The sequence below is a fragment of the Mustela nigripes genome, chromosome 5, assembly GCF_022355385.1.
Source record: "Mustela nigripes isolate SB6536 chromosome 5, MUSNIG.SB6536, whole genome shotgun sequence".
In the NCBI taxonomy this organism is placed as follows: Eukaryota; Metazoa; Chordata; class Mammalia; order Carnivora; family Mustelidae; genus Mustela; species Mustela nigripes.
The window spans coordinates 108,009,601-108,022,160 of NC_081561.1; positions in this window are offsets into that span (position 1 = coordinate 108,009,601).

The window sequence follows — 12,560 nt, forward strand, 5'->3', positions numbered from 1 at the left end:
CACTCCAGTTCTCCAAAAGCAGGAAAAAAATATATGAGAAAACTGTTTTTTTTTTTTCAAGACACTTGCCATCAGGCAATAAAGTAGTTACCTCTGAAATATTGGAAATAAGTGAGATGAGCCTAAAGTTGCCTCAGTATATTGTCTTGAAAAAAGTTTCCAGTCTGTGGCACAGGGAGGATGAAGTCAATCAGAGCCTTGTAGACTCCCTGATTTGAGGAGATGGAGTTGACACTGCATAATCATAAACAGGTCAATCTACCACAAAGACATTGCAATTATAAATGTGTATGCACCAAACAAGAGTTGCAAAATGTGTAAAGCAAAAGCTGACAGAACTGAAATGAGAAAGAGATGACTCAAAATTATAGTTGGAAACTCCAACACCAATTTCTCAGTAATATATAAAACAACTAGACAGAAAGGTTAGCAAAGATATAGAAGAACTCAAAATCACCATGAACCAAAAAAATATCATTGACATTTATAGAACATTCCTCCCTATAACTGGATACAGATTCAAGTGCCAGTGGAACACATACCCAAACTGACCATATTCTGGGCCATAAAACAAAGCTCAGCAAATTTAAAAGAACTGAAATCATATAGAATGTGTTCTCCGACCACAGGGGAATAAAACTGTGACTCAATAACAGAGAGGTAATGGGAAAATGTCCAACACAAGAAAACTAAAGAATACACTTATAAATAATCCATGGATCAAAGAGGAAGTCTCAAAGGAAATAAGAACCTAGAAAAAGATAAAATAAATCCAAAGTAAGCAGAAGGAAAGAAATAAACATATGAGTAAAACTCAATGAAATTAAAAACAGAAAATAAAGTCAATAAAACAAAAAGCTCATTCTTTGAAAAGATCAGTAAGTGACAAACCTGTAGAAAGACTGACCAAAAAAGAAAAAAAAAAGAGAGAGAGAGAAAAGACACATATTATCAATATCAGGAATAAAGCAAAGGATGTCATTATAAACACTGTAGACATCAAAAAGATAATAAGGGAATACTACAAAGAACTCTATGCCCATAAATATGACAGCTTAGAGAAAATGGACCAGTTCCTCAGAAAGCACAAACCACTAAAACTTACCCAACAAAAAACAGATCATTTGAAAAGCCCTATAACTTTAAGAAAATTGAGTTCAAAATGTAAAAACCCCCCCCCCCCAAAGATATATCAAGGCCCAAATGGTTTCACTGAAGAATTCTACCAAATGTTTAAAGAATTAGCACCAGTTTTATACAACCTTTTCTAGAAACAAATACTTTTCAATTCAATCTGTGAGGCTAGCTTTACCCAGATACCCCCAAAAGACAAGACAGTACAGAAAAAGAAAACTACAGACAAACATCCCTCAAGGATTTTGATTTTTTTTTAAAAGATTTTATTTATTTATTTGACAGACAGAGTTCACAAGTAGGCAGAGAGGCAGGCAGAGAGAGAGGAGGAAGCAGGCTCCCCGCTGAGCAGAGAGCCCAATGTGGGGCTCGATCCCAGGACCCTGGGATCATGACCTGAGCCGAAGGCAGAGGCTTTAACCCACTGAGCCACCCAGGCGTCCCAAGGATTTTGATTTTTAAGTCTTTAAAATATTATTAGCAAGTAGAATTCAGCAACATATAAAAAGAATTATACATTATGATTAAGTGAGGTGTATTCCAGGAATGCAAGCCCAATTCAATTATCAAAAATAAATCAATATAATACATCATATTAATAGGCTAAAAAAGAAAAATGATATGATCATATCAATTGATGCAAAAAAAAAAGCATCTGAGGAAATTCAGCACTCATTTATGATAAAAATTCCAAGAGAAACAGGACTAAGGAAAAATTCCTCAACTTTTTAAAGAACATCTACAAAAACCTATAGCTAACATTATACTTAATGGTGAAGGACACCTTTCTCTCCTTCTAAGTTGGGAACAAGGTAAAGATGTCTGTTCTCATCACCTTTATTCAACCTAGTACTGGAAGTTCTAACCAATGTAGAAAGACAAGAAAATAAAAATTATTCAAGTTGGAAAGTAAGAAATAAAATTGTCCCTACTTGTATAATAATGTGATTATATAGAAAATGCCAAGAAATCTGCACAAAACTTCTAGAACTAATAAATAGTTTAGTGAGTTCATAGAACGTAAGATAAATGTACAAAAATCAATTGTATTTCTATATGTGAGCAAAAGATACACAGAAACTTAAAGTGAAAATACAATACCATTTAAAATCATTTAAAAATAGATAAAAAGCTAACAAAATGTGCATAGCATATATAGTAAAGATAACAAAATAAATAAATAATAATTGGAAATAAATGCCATGTTAATGATCAGAATATTCACACAGTAAAGATGTCAAGCCTCCTCAAATTGATAAGCAGGTTTAACACAATTCCTATCAAAATTTCTTGCATATACTGACAGATTTTTCTACAATTTATATAAAAAGGAAAAGGAACCATTACAGCTAAAAAAGTAAATTTTGCAAAAGAAAAATAAAGTGGGAGAAAACAATCTATTCTATTTAAAAATTTATTATGTAGCCACAGTCATCAGGATTCTAGTTTTGGCAGAGGGATAGACACATGGATCACTGAAATAAAAGAGAGAATCCAGAAATAGACTCACATAAATTTGGCCAACTGATCTTTGACAAAGGTGCAAAAACAATTCAATGGAGCAAGAACAGCCTTTTCAAGAAACTATACAGGAGTTAACTGGATATACACAGGCAAAACAACAACAACAACAACAACAAACTCTACATCTCACACCTTATACAAAGATTAATTCAAAATAGATCACAAACATAAACACAAAACACAAAGCTGTAAAACTTCTAGAAAAAAACATAGAAGAACATCTTCAGGATCTAGAACTAGACAAAGAGTTCTTGATACCAATAGCATGATCCATCAAAAGAAAACAATAAGTTGAACTTCATTAAAATTAAAAATTTTTGCCCTGTGAAAGGCCCTATTAAGAAGCTGAGGGGTGGTTGGGCGGCTCAGTCAGTTGCCTTTGGCTGGGGTCGTGATCCCAGGGTCTTGGGATTAGCCAACATAGGGCTCCCTGCTCAGCTGGGATTCTGCCCCTTCCTGTCCCTCTGCTGTTCCCCCGTTTGTGTTCTCTCGCTCACTCTCCCTTTCTCTCAAATAAATAAATAAAATCTTAGAAAGAAAAACCAAAACTGAAATTGAAGTTGAAAAGACAAGCTACAGACTGGGAGAAAATATTTGTAAGCCGTATATTTGACAAAGGACAGTATCTAGACTGTCTAATACATCAAAGTGCCTAAAATATTTCTTAAGTGACATTACCAAATGTTGGTAAAGATGCAGAGAAACTGGATCACTCATACATTGTTGTAGGAAGGTAAAATGGTACAGACACTCTGGAAAACAGTTTAGCAGTTTCTTTTAAAACTAAACCTGCACTGAGGTGCCTGGATGGCTCAGTTGGTTGAGTGGCCAACTCTTGATTTCAGTTTAGGTCACGATCTCAGGATCGGGAAATGGAGCGCCGTGCTAGGCTCTGTGCTCAGTGAGGAATCTGCTTGAAATTCTGTCTCTCTCCCTCTGCTCCTCCCCCACTCATACATACATTTGCTGTCTCTCTAAAATAAATATATATTTTTTAAAAATTAGAAAAAAGAAACATGGACTTAGCATACAACAGCAGTTGTGCTCCTGTCATTTATTCCAGAAAAGTGAAAGCTTTGTTCACATAAATATCTATACACAAGTGTTTATATCACCTTTATTTGTAATAGCTAAAAACTAGAAAATCCAGATGTCTTTCAATAGGTTAATGTTAAACTATGTTTTATTCATACCTTGGAATACTACTCGACAATAAAAAGGAACATACTTTTGATACACATAGTACACTGAGTAAGAAAGAAAAGGCTTCACACTATATGTGCACCCCAAAGGATACACACTGCATGATTACATTTATAGAGTATTCTTGAACTGACCAAATTATAGAAATGAACAATAGATAAGTGACTGCCAAGGGTTAAGGAGGGGTTTGAATAGCAGAAAAGTGAATGTGCTATAAAAGGACACCAGAAAGGGTCTCTGAGGTGAAGAAAATATTCTCTATTTTGATTGCATAAATATTAAATTATGCTTGCTATTTTACTATAGTTTTGCAAGATGTTATCTTTGGAGAAAATTGGGTAAAGAGCATGTGAATCTTCTCTATATTACTTCTTACAACTACATGTGAATCTACAATTGTCTCAAAATAAAAAGTTTAATTTAGCAAATAGCAACTATGCGTTGCTTACCAAAAATGAAACTTAAATAGAAAGCCACAACGAGGTTAAAAATAAAAGGATAGACAAAGATATACCATGCTAACTTTAGTCAAAAGAAAGCTGGCTTAGCTATTTTAACATAAGAAAAAAGTAGATTTCAAAGTAAAGAATATTACCAGGGATTAAGAAGGTTATTTCAGAAAGTAACTGGGTTATTAATCATAAAAACATAAAGATCTTAAACATCTATGCCCCTAATAACGGAACCTTCAATATATAAAAAGTAAAAACTGATACAGCTGCAAGACACAATGGGAAAATCCACAATCATAGTTAGAGACAGCAATACCCCCTCTCAATAACTGATAAAACAAGTAAATATAAAATCAAGAAGGATATAGTTGATTTGACAAACACTATCAACCAATTTGACCTAACATTTATAGGACACACAAATCAAGAGTAAAATACACTTTTAAGTACACAGGGAAATTTACTAACATAGACCATACTCTAAACCAACTAATCTCAATAAACTTAATGAGATTAAAGTAATACAAAAAATATTTTCTGACCCTTACATAATTAAATTAGAAACCAATAATAGAAAAATATCTGGAAAATTCTCAATTTTTAAAAACTAAATACCACACTTCTTTTTGTTTTTAAGGTCTTATTTATTTATTTGACAGAGAGACACACAAGAGAGGGAACACAAACAGGGGGAGGGGAGAGGGAGAGGTGGCTCTTCTGCTGAGCAGGGAGCCTGATGTGGGGCTGGATCCCAGCACCCTGGGATCATGACGTGAGCCGAAGGCAGACGCTTAATGACTGAACCACCCAAGCTCCCCTAAATACCACACTTCTAAACAACCCATGGATCAAAGAAGAAATCAAAATAAAAATTAGAAAGTATTTTGAACTGAATGAAAATGAAACAACAGCATAGCAGAAACAGTGAGCTAATGCTAAAGCAGTACTTAGGAAGAAATTTATAGCACTGAACACCTATATTAAAAAATAAGAATGGTCTCAAATCAATGACTTCATTTTTCATCTTAAGAAACTAAAAAAAGAAGAGCAAACTAAATCCAAGATAGGAAAAAGAAAGAAAGATTAAAGAAGAAACCAATGAAATAGAAAGTTGAAAATAATAAAGCCATTGTAATCAAAAGCCAATTCTTTGAGTGTATATTAATAAAACTGATAAACTTCCAGCCAGACTGAGAGAAAAGGCATAAATAACTAAGATCTGAAATGAGAGATTACATCACTATTCTACATATATTAAATGGATAATAGTGAAATATTATGAACACTGTAATGACAGTGAAATTGACAAGCAAGATGAAACGGAGTTCTTAGAAGATACAAACTGCCAAAGCTCACCCAAAAAGAAACAGACAATCCAAACAGACCTTTATCTATTAAAGAGATAGAATTTGTAGTTAAAAATGTTTCCATGAAGAAATATCCAGGACAATAAATAATTCACAGATGAAATGAATCAAATATTTTAAAAGACAATAATGACAATTTACTACTTTTCCAGAAGAGTGAAGAAGAAAGAATATTCCCAACTCATTCTATAAGCCCAGCACTGCACTACTACTAACACCTGACAAAGATATTACAACAAAAGAAAACTACAGATAATATTCTTCATGAACATAGATATAAATGTTTGAAACAAAGTATTAGCCAACTGAAGGCAACATTACATAAAAATGATAATACATTATGCCCAAGTAGTTTTCATCTCAGGAATGCAGTGTTGAGTTAACATTAGATAATCAACAAATATAATTCATCATATTAAGAAACTAAAAAAAAAAATCATCTCAATGACACAGGAAAAAAACATTTGACAAAATCCAACATATAGTCCTGATTTTTTAAAAAATTCAGCAAACAAGGAATAGAACTTGATAAAAAAAAACAACTGTAAAATATGTACAGTTAACATCATATCTAATGTAAAAGATACTACTTTCCATCTGAGATCAGGAAAAAGACAAGGAGATCTACTTTTACTACTTCTGCTTAACCTTAGACTGGGAGCTATAGCTATTTCAATTAAGCAAGAAATATAAATAAAATATATCCAGATTGGAATGGATATTCACAGATGACATGATTATCTATGTAGAAGAGCAAAACCCTTGTGCAAAAAAATCTATTAGAACTAGTTAGTAAGTTTAGGAAGATTGTATTATATGAGATTAATATACAAAATTTAGTTGATTTTTATATACTAGCAATGAACAATCAGAAATGAACAAATCAGAAACAACCAAAAATAAAAACTAATACCATTAATAAAACAATTATATATGAAATTCTTAGGGGTAATTCTCACAAAATATATAAAAAGTCTGTATGCTAAAACTTTATAAATCATTGCTGAGAAATATTTAAAAAATATAAAGAGATTTACTTTATTTATAAGTCTGAAGACTCACTAGTGGTAAAAGTTATATTATCCATAAATCAAAGAATTCAATGCAAGCCCAATAAAAATCTTAGTAGATTTTTTGTTGGAACAGACAGGATGACTTTGAAATTCATATGGAAATGCAAAGACCTAAGATACTCAAAAAGAGTTTAGAACAGCAGAACAAAATTGAAGGACTAAAACTACCTGATTTCAAGATTTATAATAAAGCTACAGTAATCACAACAGTGTGATATAGGAGTAAAAACAGACTTATCAATGGAACAGAACAGAGTGCTGAAATGGACTCATGCATATACGGATAACTGATTTCTGACAATGGTACAAAGGCAATTTGGTGAAGATTTTTTTCCCCAACAAATGGTGCTGGACAACTGAATACCCATATGTTAAAAAGTGAAATTCAAGCCATACCTCTGCTCATTAAAAACAAAACAAAACAAAACAAAACAAAACAAATCCCTAACTCATCCATAAAAATAAAAACAAAAACAAAACAACAAAAAACTAACAACATTCGTAGAAAAACAAATAGATAAAATTGGCTATATAAAAATTCAAATTTTCTGCTCCTGAAAAGACACAGTTAAAAGAATAAAAAGCCAAACTACAGGGATACCTGGGTGGCTCAGTTGGTTAAGCCACTGCCTTCGGCTCAGGTCATGATCCCAGGGTCCTGGGATTGAGGCCTACATCGGGCTCCTCGGTGGGGAGCTTGCTTCTTTCTCTGCCTCTGCCTGCTTGTGCGCTCGCTCTCTCTCTCTCTCTCTGACAAATAAATAAATCAGATATTAAAAAAAAAAAAAAAAACTACAGACCAGATGAAAACTTGGCAAAACACGTATCTGACAAAAGACTTTAATCTCAGATATATAGAGAACTCTCAAAAGTCAATACTAAGGAAACAAACCAATCTAAAAAATGGGCAAGAGACTAGCTAATAGACACTTCACAAAAGGCCAATTAACACATAAAAAATGTCTAACATCATTAGGCATTAGAGTAATGCAAATTAAAATCACATTAAGTTATTTCTTTATACCTATTAGAACAGATAAAATTTAAAAGCCTGACCATACCAAGTTTTGGCATGGATATAGAGGAATTAGAACTCTTACACTTCTGGGAAAATGTAAACTTGCACAACTACTTTGAAAAACAGTTTGGCAGTTGCTTACAAAGTTAAACATACATTTACCATATGATTCAGCCATTCTACTCTTATTTACCCAAGACAACAAAGCATATGTCCACACAGATTTATCTACCAGAATGTTCATACTAACTTTATTTATAAGAACTCTAAATAAGAAACATCTCCCCAGTGCCCACGAACAGGATAAAAAACTGTGTTAAGGGGCGGCTGGGTGGCTCAGTGGGTTAAAGCCTCTGCCTTCAGCTCAGGTTGTGATCCCAGGGTCCTGGGATCGAGCCCCACTTCGGGCTCTCTGCTCAGCGGGGAGCCTGCTTCCTCCTCTCTCTCTGCCTGCCTCTCTGCCTGCTTGTGATCTCTGTCAAATAAATAAATAAAATCTTAAAAACAAACAAAAAAACTGTGTTAAATCCATGGAATACTATTCAGCAAGTAAAGAACAAACTTATTAACATACATGACAACACAGATGAATCTCAAAATAATTTTGCTGAGTGAAGGAAGCCACACAAAAGAATACATACTCTAAATTCCATTTATATAAAACTCTAAAATAGTACAAACTATAGTGACAGAAAGCAAATCAGTGGCTACCTGGGACAAGGGTGTGGAAATAGGGAAGTGAAGATGATTACAGAGGGAATGAAGAACTTTTTGGAGTAAAGACTATGTTCACTGTTTTGACTGTGGTGCTAGTTCACAAGTATTTACATATATCTCAAAAATCTCTTTAAATGTACACTTTGGACATGTGCTATGTATTGTATGGCATATCTCAATAATTCTATATTTTTTTAAAATCTCATTTTGGGACACATTCTTTACTAGCATTTCAAAGCCCTCAGTGTATTTTTAAGGTGAGTACATGTGAACTGTAAAACTTCACTTTAAGTAAGTGTAAAACTTATTTTTACCTGCTTCTGAAGCTCTCTTCCCCAAAATACCCATCCTCTTCCATCAGCCATTTGAAAATAAAATGCAAATCCCAAGATATTTTAGGTGCTTAAGATATTTAATGGTCCCATGCAAAATTTCCTACTAAAGACCCTAAAGATACCCAGTTTCTTCTCAGCTTACATGCAGAAAGTGTATATTAGCTCTGGTATGACTGGGCCTGAGTATACCAAAGAATAGTATATGTATTATTAACATGTAACCTGAAACTATGGGATAACGCCATAGTTATAACATCCTGTGGGGTTTGTACTGTGGTAGTGGTAGTGATAGGGAGTACAGTTAGAGGTAGAATCATAAAGAAATGAGACTACTGTGGGTGGTAAGCTTTGAGTTCAGAAATTAGGACAGTTTAGGCTTGTCACCTAGAGGTTTGTATTCAAAATGCAGGGTGAAAGCCATGTCTATTTGGAGGAATTCAATGAACAAAACAGGAAAGAAGGTGAGTTGGGTTTGGAGTGAGTGTGGGCAAAACAGTACTGAAATGGGATTATGAAATAGACTGTGTTCCTGAGTAACCAAGGGAAATGAAAGTACTGGTTCTTACCATGGACTCAAACGTAAAAGAAAGAGGCACTCCATAGTCACAAAAATTGCAGGGTGGGGTACCAGGAGGTGGGTATTATAGAGGGCACGGATTGCATGGAGCACTGGGTGTGGTGAAAAAATAATGAATACTGTTTTTCTGAAAATAAATTAATTAATTAAAATTTTTTAAAAAATTGCAGGGGAAACCCAAATCAAGGCAAATTCTAAAATTGGTTTATGTATTAATTTGGGGCACATGTAGTTGAGTGGGGCTGCGCACCTATAACCTGAATAATTATAGAAATTATTCAATCATAGAAAATGTGGCTTAGAAAGCCCTACAAATCGAGGGATTTGAGAGTTACCATCTGCCTTCTATCAAGACTTACAATGCAACACTTTCACAAAATGAGAAAACATTTCTCTAGAATATGATTTAATTTTCAAAGGCCTTATCAACCCTTGTTATTAAAGTAGAGAAAGAACATCTTTGGGGCACACCTCTTTCCCTGAAACCTTGTAAATTCTTATTGCTGTAAGAAGGCTTTTAAAAAGAAGGGCCTTTGTGGACAGCTGCATTAGATGAGAAACTAAAGAGGTGGGACAGGGGGAGGCTGAAATAAGAGCATGAAGCTAGTAAGTGAACATGGGATAGTTTGAGATGATGTGACTATTTGAAACCACTATTCCTATCTACAAAAATCCAGGGGGCTTCCTAGAGTTTCTACCACAAAATCCCTCCACTGTGGAGAAATACAGTTCTAACTGATGGACACAGAATGAGGTCACAACAGGGGTAAGTGTGCCAAACGAAAAGATAGGAGAGAAGATCTGCTTTTAGAAACTTGCATCAGGAAGAAGAAATTGTTTTTTTGTTTGTTTTTTTTTTTAATGGTAAATAGGATAAAAGTGGTTTGAGGGCCTTCTCTCTGGGGGATTATTACGCGGAATCCTTTTTATCAATTCAAGAGTATTAACGTGAAAGTAAATTTATCTCCTAGACACCTATTTTCATAAATACAGTAATGTTAGTAACTTTGTAAAGTTACAGCAATACTTAGAACCGTTATATTAACTGGAGGTACATGTGCATTTTTCATGGTCATCTTTTCACTGGCAGTGGTTTTTATCTTCTGGTTGTGTGTGTGTGGGGGGGGTGGTCATCTCAAGCTGCCCACTGGATATTTCCACTTGACTTCCTTTGATACCTCCAACTTAACTTTAACCTTAACCTTTTGATCTTCAACTTAATCTGTCTAAATAAAAACCTACTGATTTTCCTAATTCCCTTTACTTGGCTCCTCTCCCTCATCTATTTTAGGTAGCTAGTCATTCCCTTTTGTGAATCCTTCCTTTGTAGTTTCATTCATTTCTTTTTTCATTTTTATGGCGATCCTTTATTTAGGCCTTTGTTATCTTGTGTTTTTTTTTAAATTTTTTATTTTTTATAAACATATATTTTTATCCCCAGAGGTACAGGTCTGTGAATCACCAGGTTTACACACTTCACAGCACTCACCAAAACACATACCCTCCCCAATGTCCATAATCCCACCCCCTTCTCCCAAACCCCCTCCCCCAGCAACCCTCAGTTTGTTTTGTGAGATTAAGAGTCACTTATGGTTTGTCTCCCTCCCAATTCCATCTTGTGATATGAGGAAGTGGTGATGCAACATGGGGGCTTAAGTGGGTATCTTGTGTTTTTATCACCAATCTTCAAATTGGTGTTTCTTTTTAGAGCACTTTTGAGGTCCTCTACTGTAGATAATAGTGGGGATCAGATAAAGGAATTTTACCACCTTGATGGTATGCCAAGTTGACTCACACAAAGGAAGTTCAAGGTAAAGTCAGCTGAGGAGAGATGAGATAGTTTTTTGGGTGGAGTGGAGGAGTCACAGAAGACTGCCAGGCAGGGTAAGAGGAGATGAATGAACTGAAGTGAGGCAGGTCTGAAGACTGTGGATGTAATTATTGGTTCTTGGTATCCAAAGGTTAGAATAGGGTCAACCCCTCTTGATAGTGTGTCCGCAATATTTACCTTTCACTTATTTGTGGCTTCAACAGGAGATAGTGTAAGTTTGTTGAGGACAGATATACTTTTTCTTATAATTTAGATGAATAACACAATATTCACAGTATTTTATGAGTGATTTGTATTGTTGCTATTAGAGATAATATTTTAACATGCTTTATTTCAGAGTAAAGTCTTTTAGCTCCTTTTTGAGACCTTTAATTTTCATTTAGGTTATCTTTGAAGCTGTTTATTTGGTCATTAATTTTTCCTTGAGTTAAATGGGAGTTTATGGGACTTTCTTTACCCAAAAAGAATATTTTCAGAAAAATGAGTCCTAAATTGATTTTTGAAGCACTCAACAATGTTGCCTTGAAATACTACAGTTGTGGTTGTTGTTGTTGTTGCTCTTCTTCTTCTTCTTCTTTTTGAGAGAGAGAGTGCGCAGAGGGGAGGGGCAGAGGGAAAAGAAGAGAGAAAGAATCTTAAGCAGGCTCTGTTCCCAGCATGGAGCCAGACGTGGGGCTCAATCCGGACCCCGAGATCATAACCTGAGACCAAATCAAGAGCCTGACACTTAACCAACTGTACCACCCAGCAGCCCACCAGAGATCTTCTTTCAAAGTTTATATTTGAAAACAATATTTTTCTCAGCATTTAAAAAGGAAAAATTTTCTCTTATTAATTTGACCATGACACAAAGATCTTTTTATCTCAAGATCATTCCTAGATTCCCCACTTTATTTTCCCTCCTAATCTTCTCAGGCACTACAGTATTTTATGGTATTTTTAGTTAATATAGAATATTACCAGAGACTCCCTCCCAGTACCAACTCAGACTTTAATACTGATCAGTTTTAGCAGTTCTTGTCTTTTACTTATCTCAGCTAGAAGACTTTGTAAGAAAAATGCAAATAAAAATTTCTGCTTTTGTTTCAAGTAATCTACTTTTCTTATAAATAAGTGGCTCTAAAGACCCTCCTAACACCTTTCCCAGTTACTTGCTTATCTCTTAGTCTTCCTTTGCTGGATATGCATATGTTCCAAACGACAGAGTTTATGCCTCAAGTTCACTTTGCAGTAGGTTATTCTTCAGCTCATGTCCCATAGGAATTGACGTTAAACCCCAAAGTATGGGATAATATCATATAGAAGTATAGCCAAATGAGCTCTGTCTCA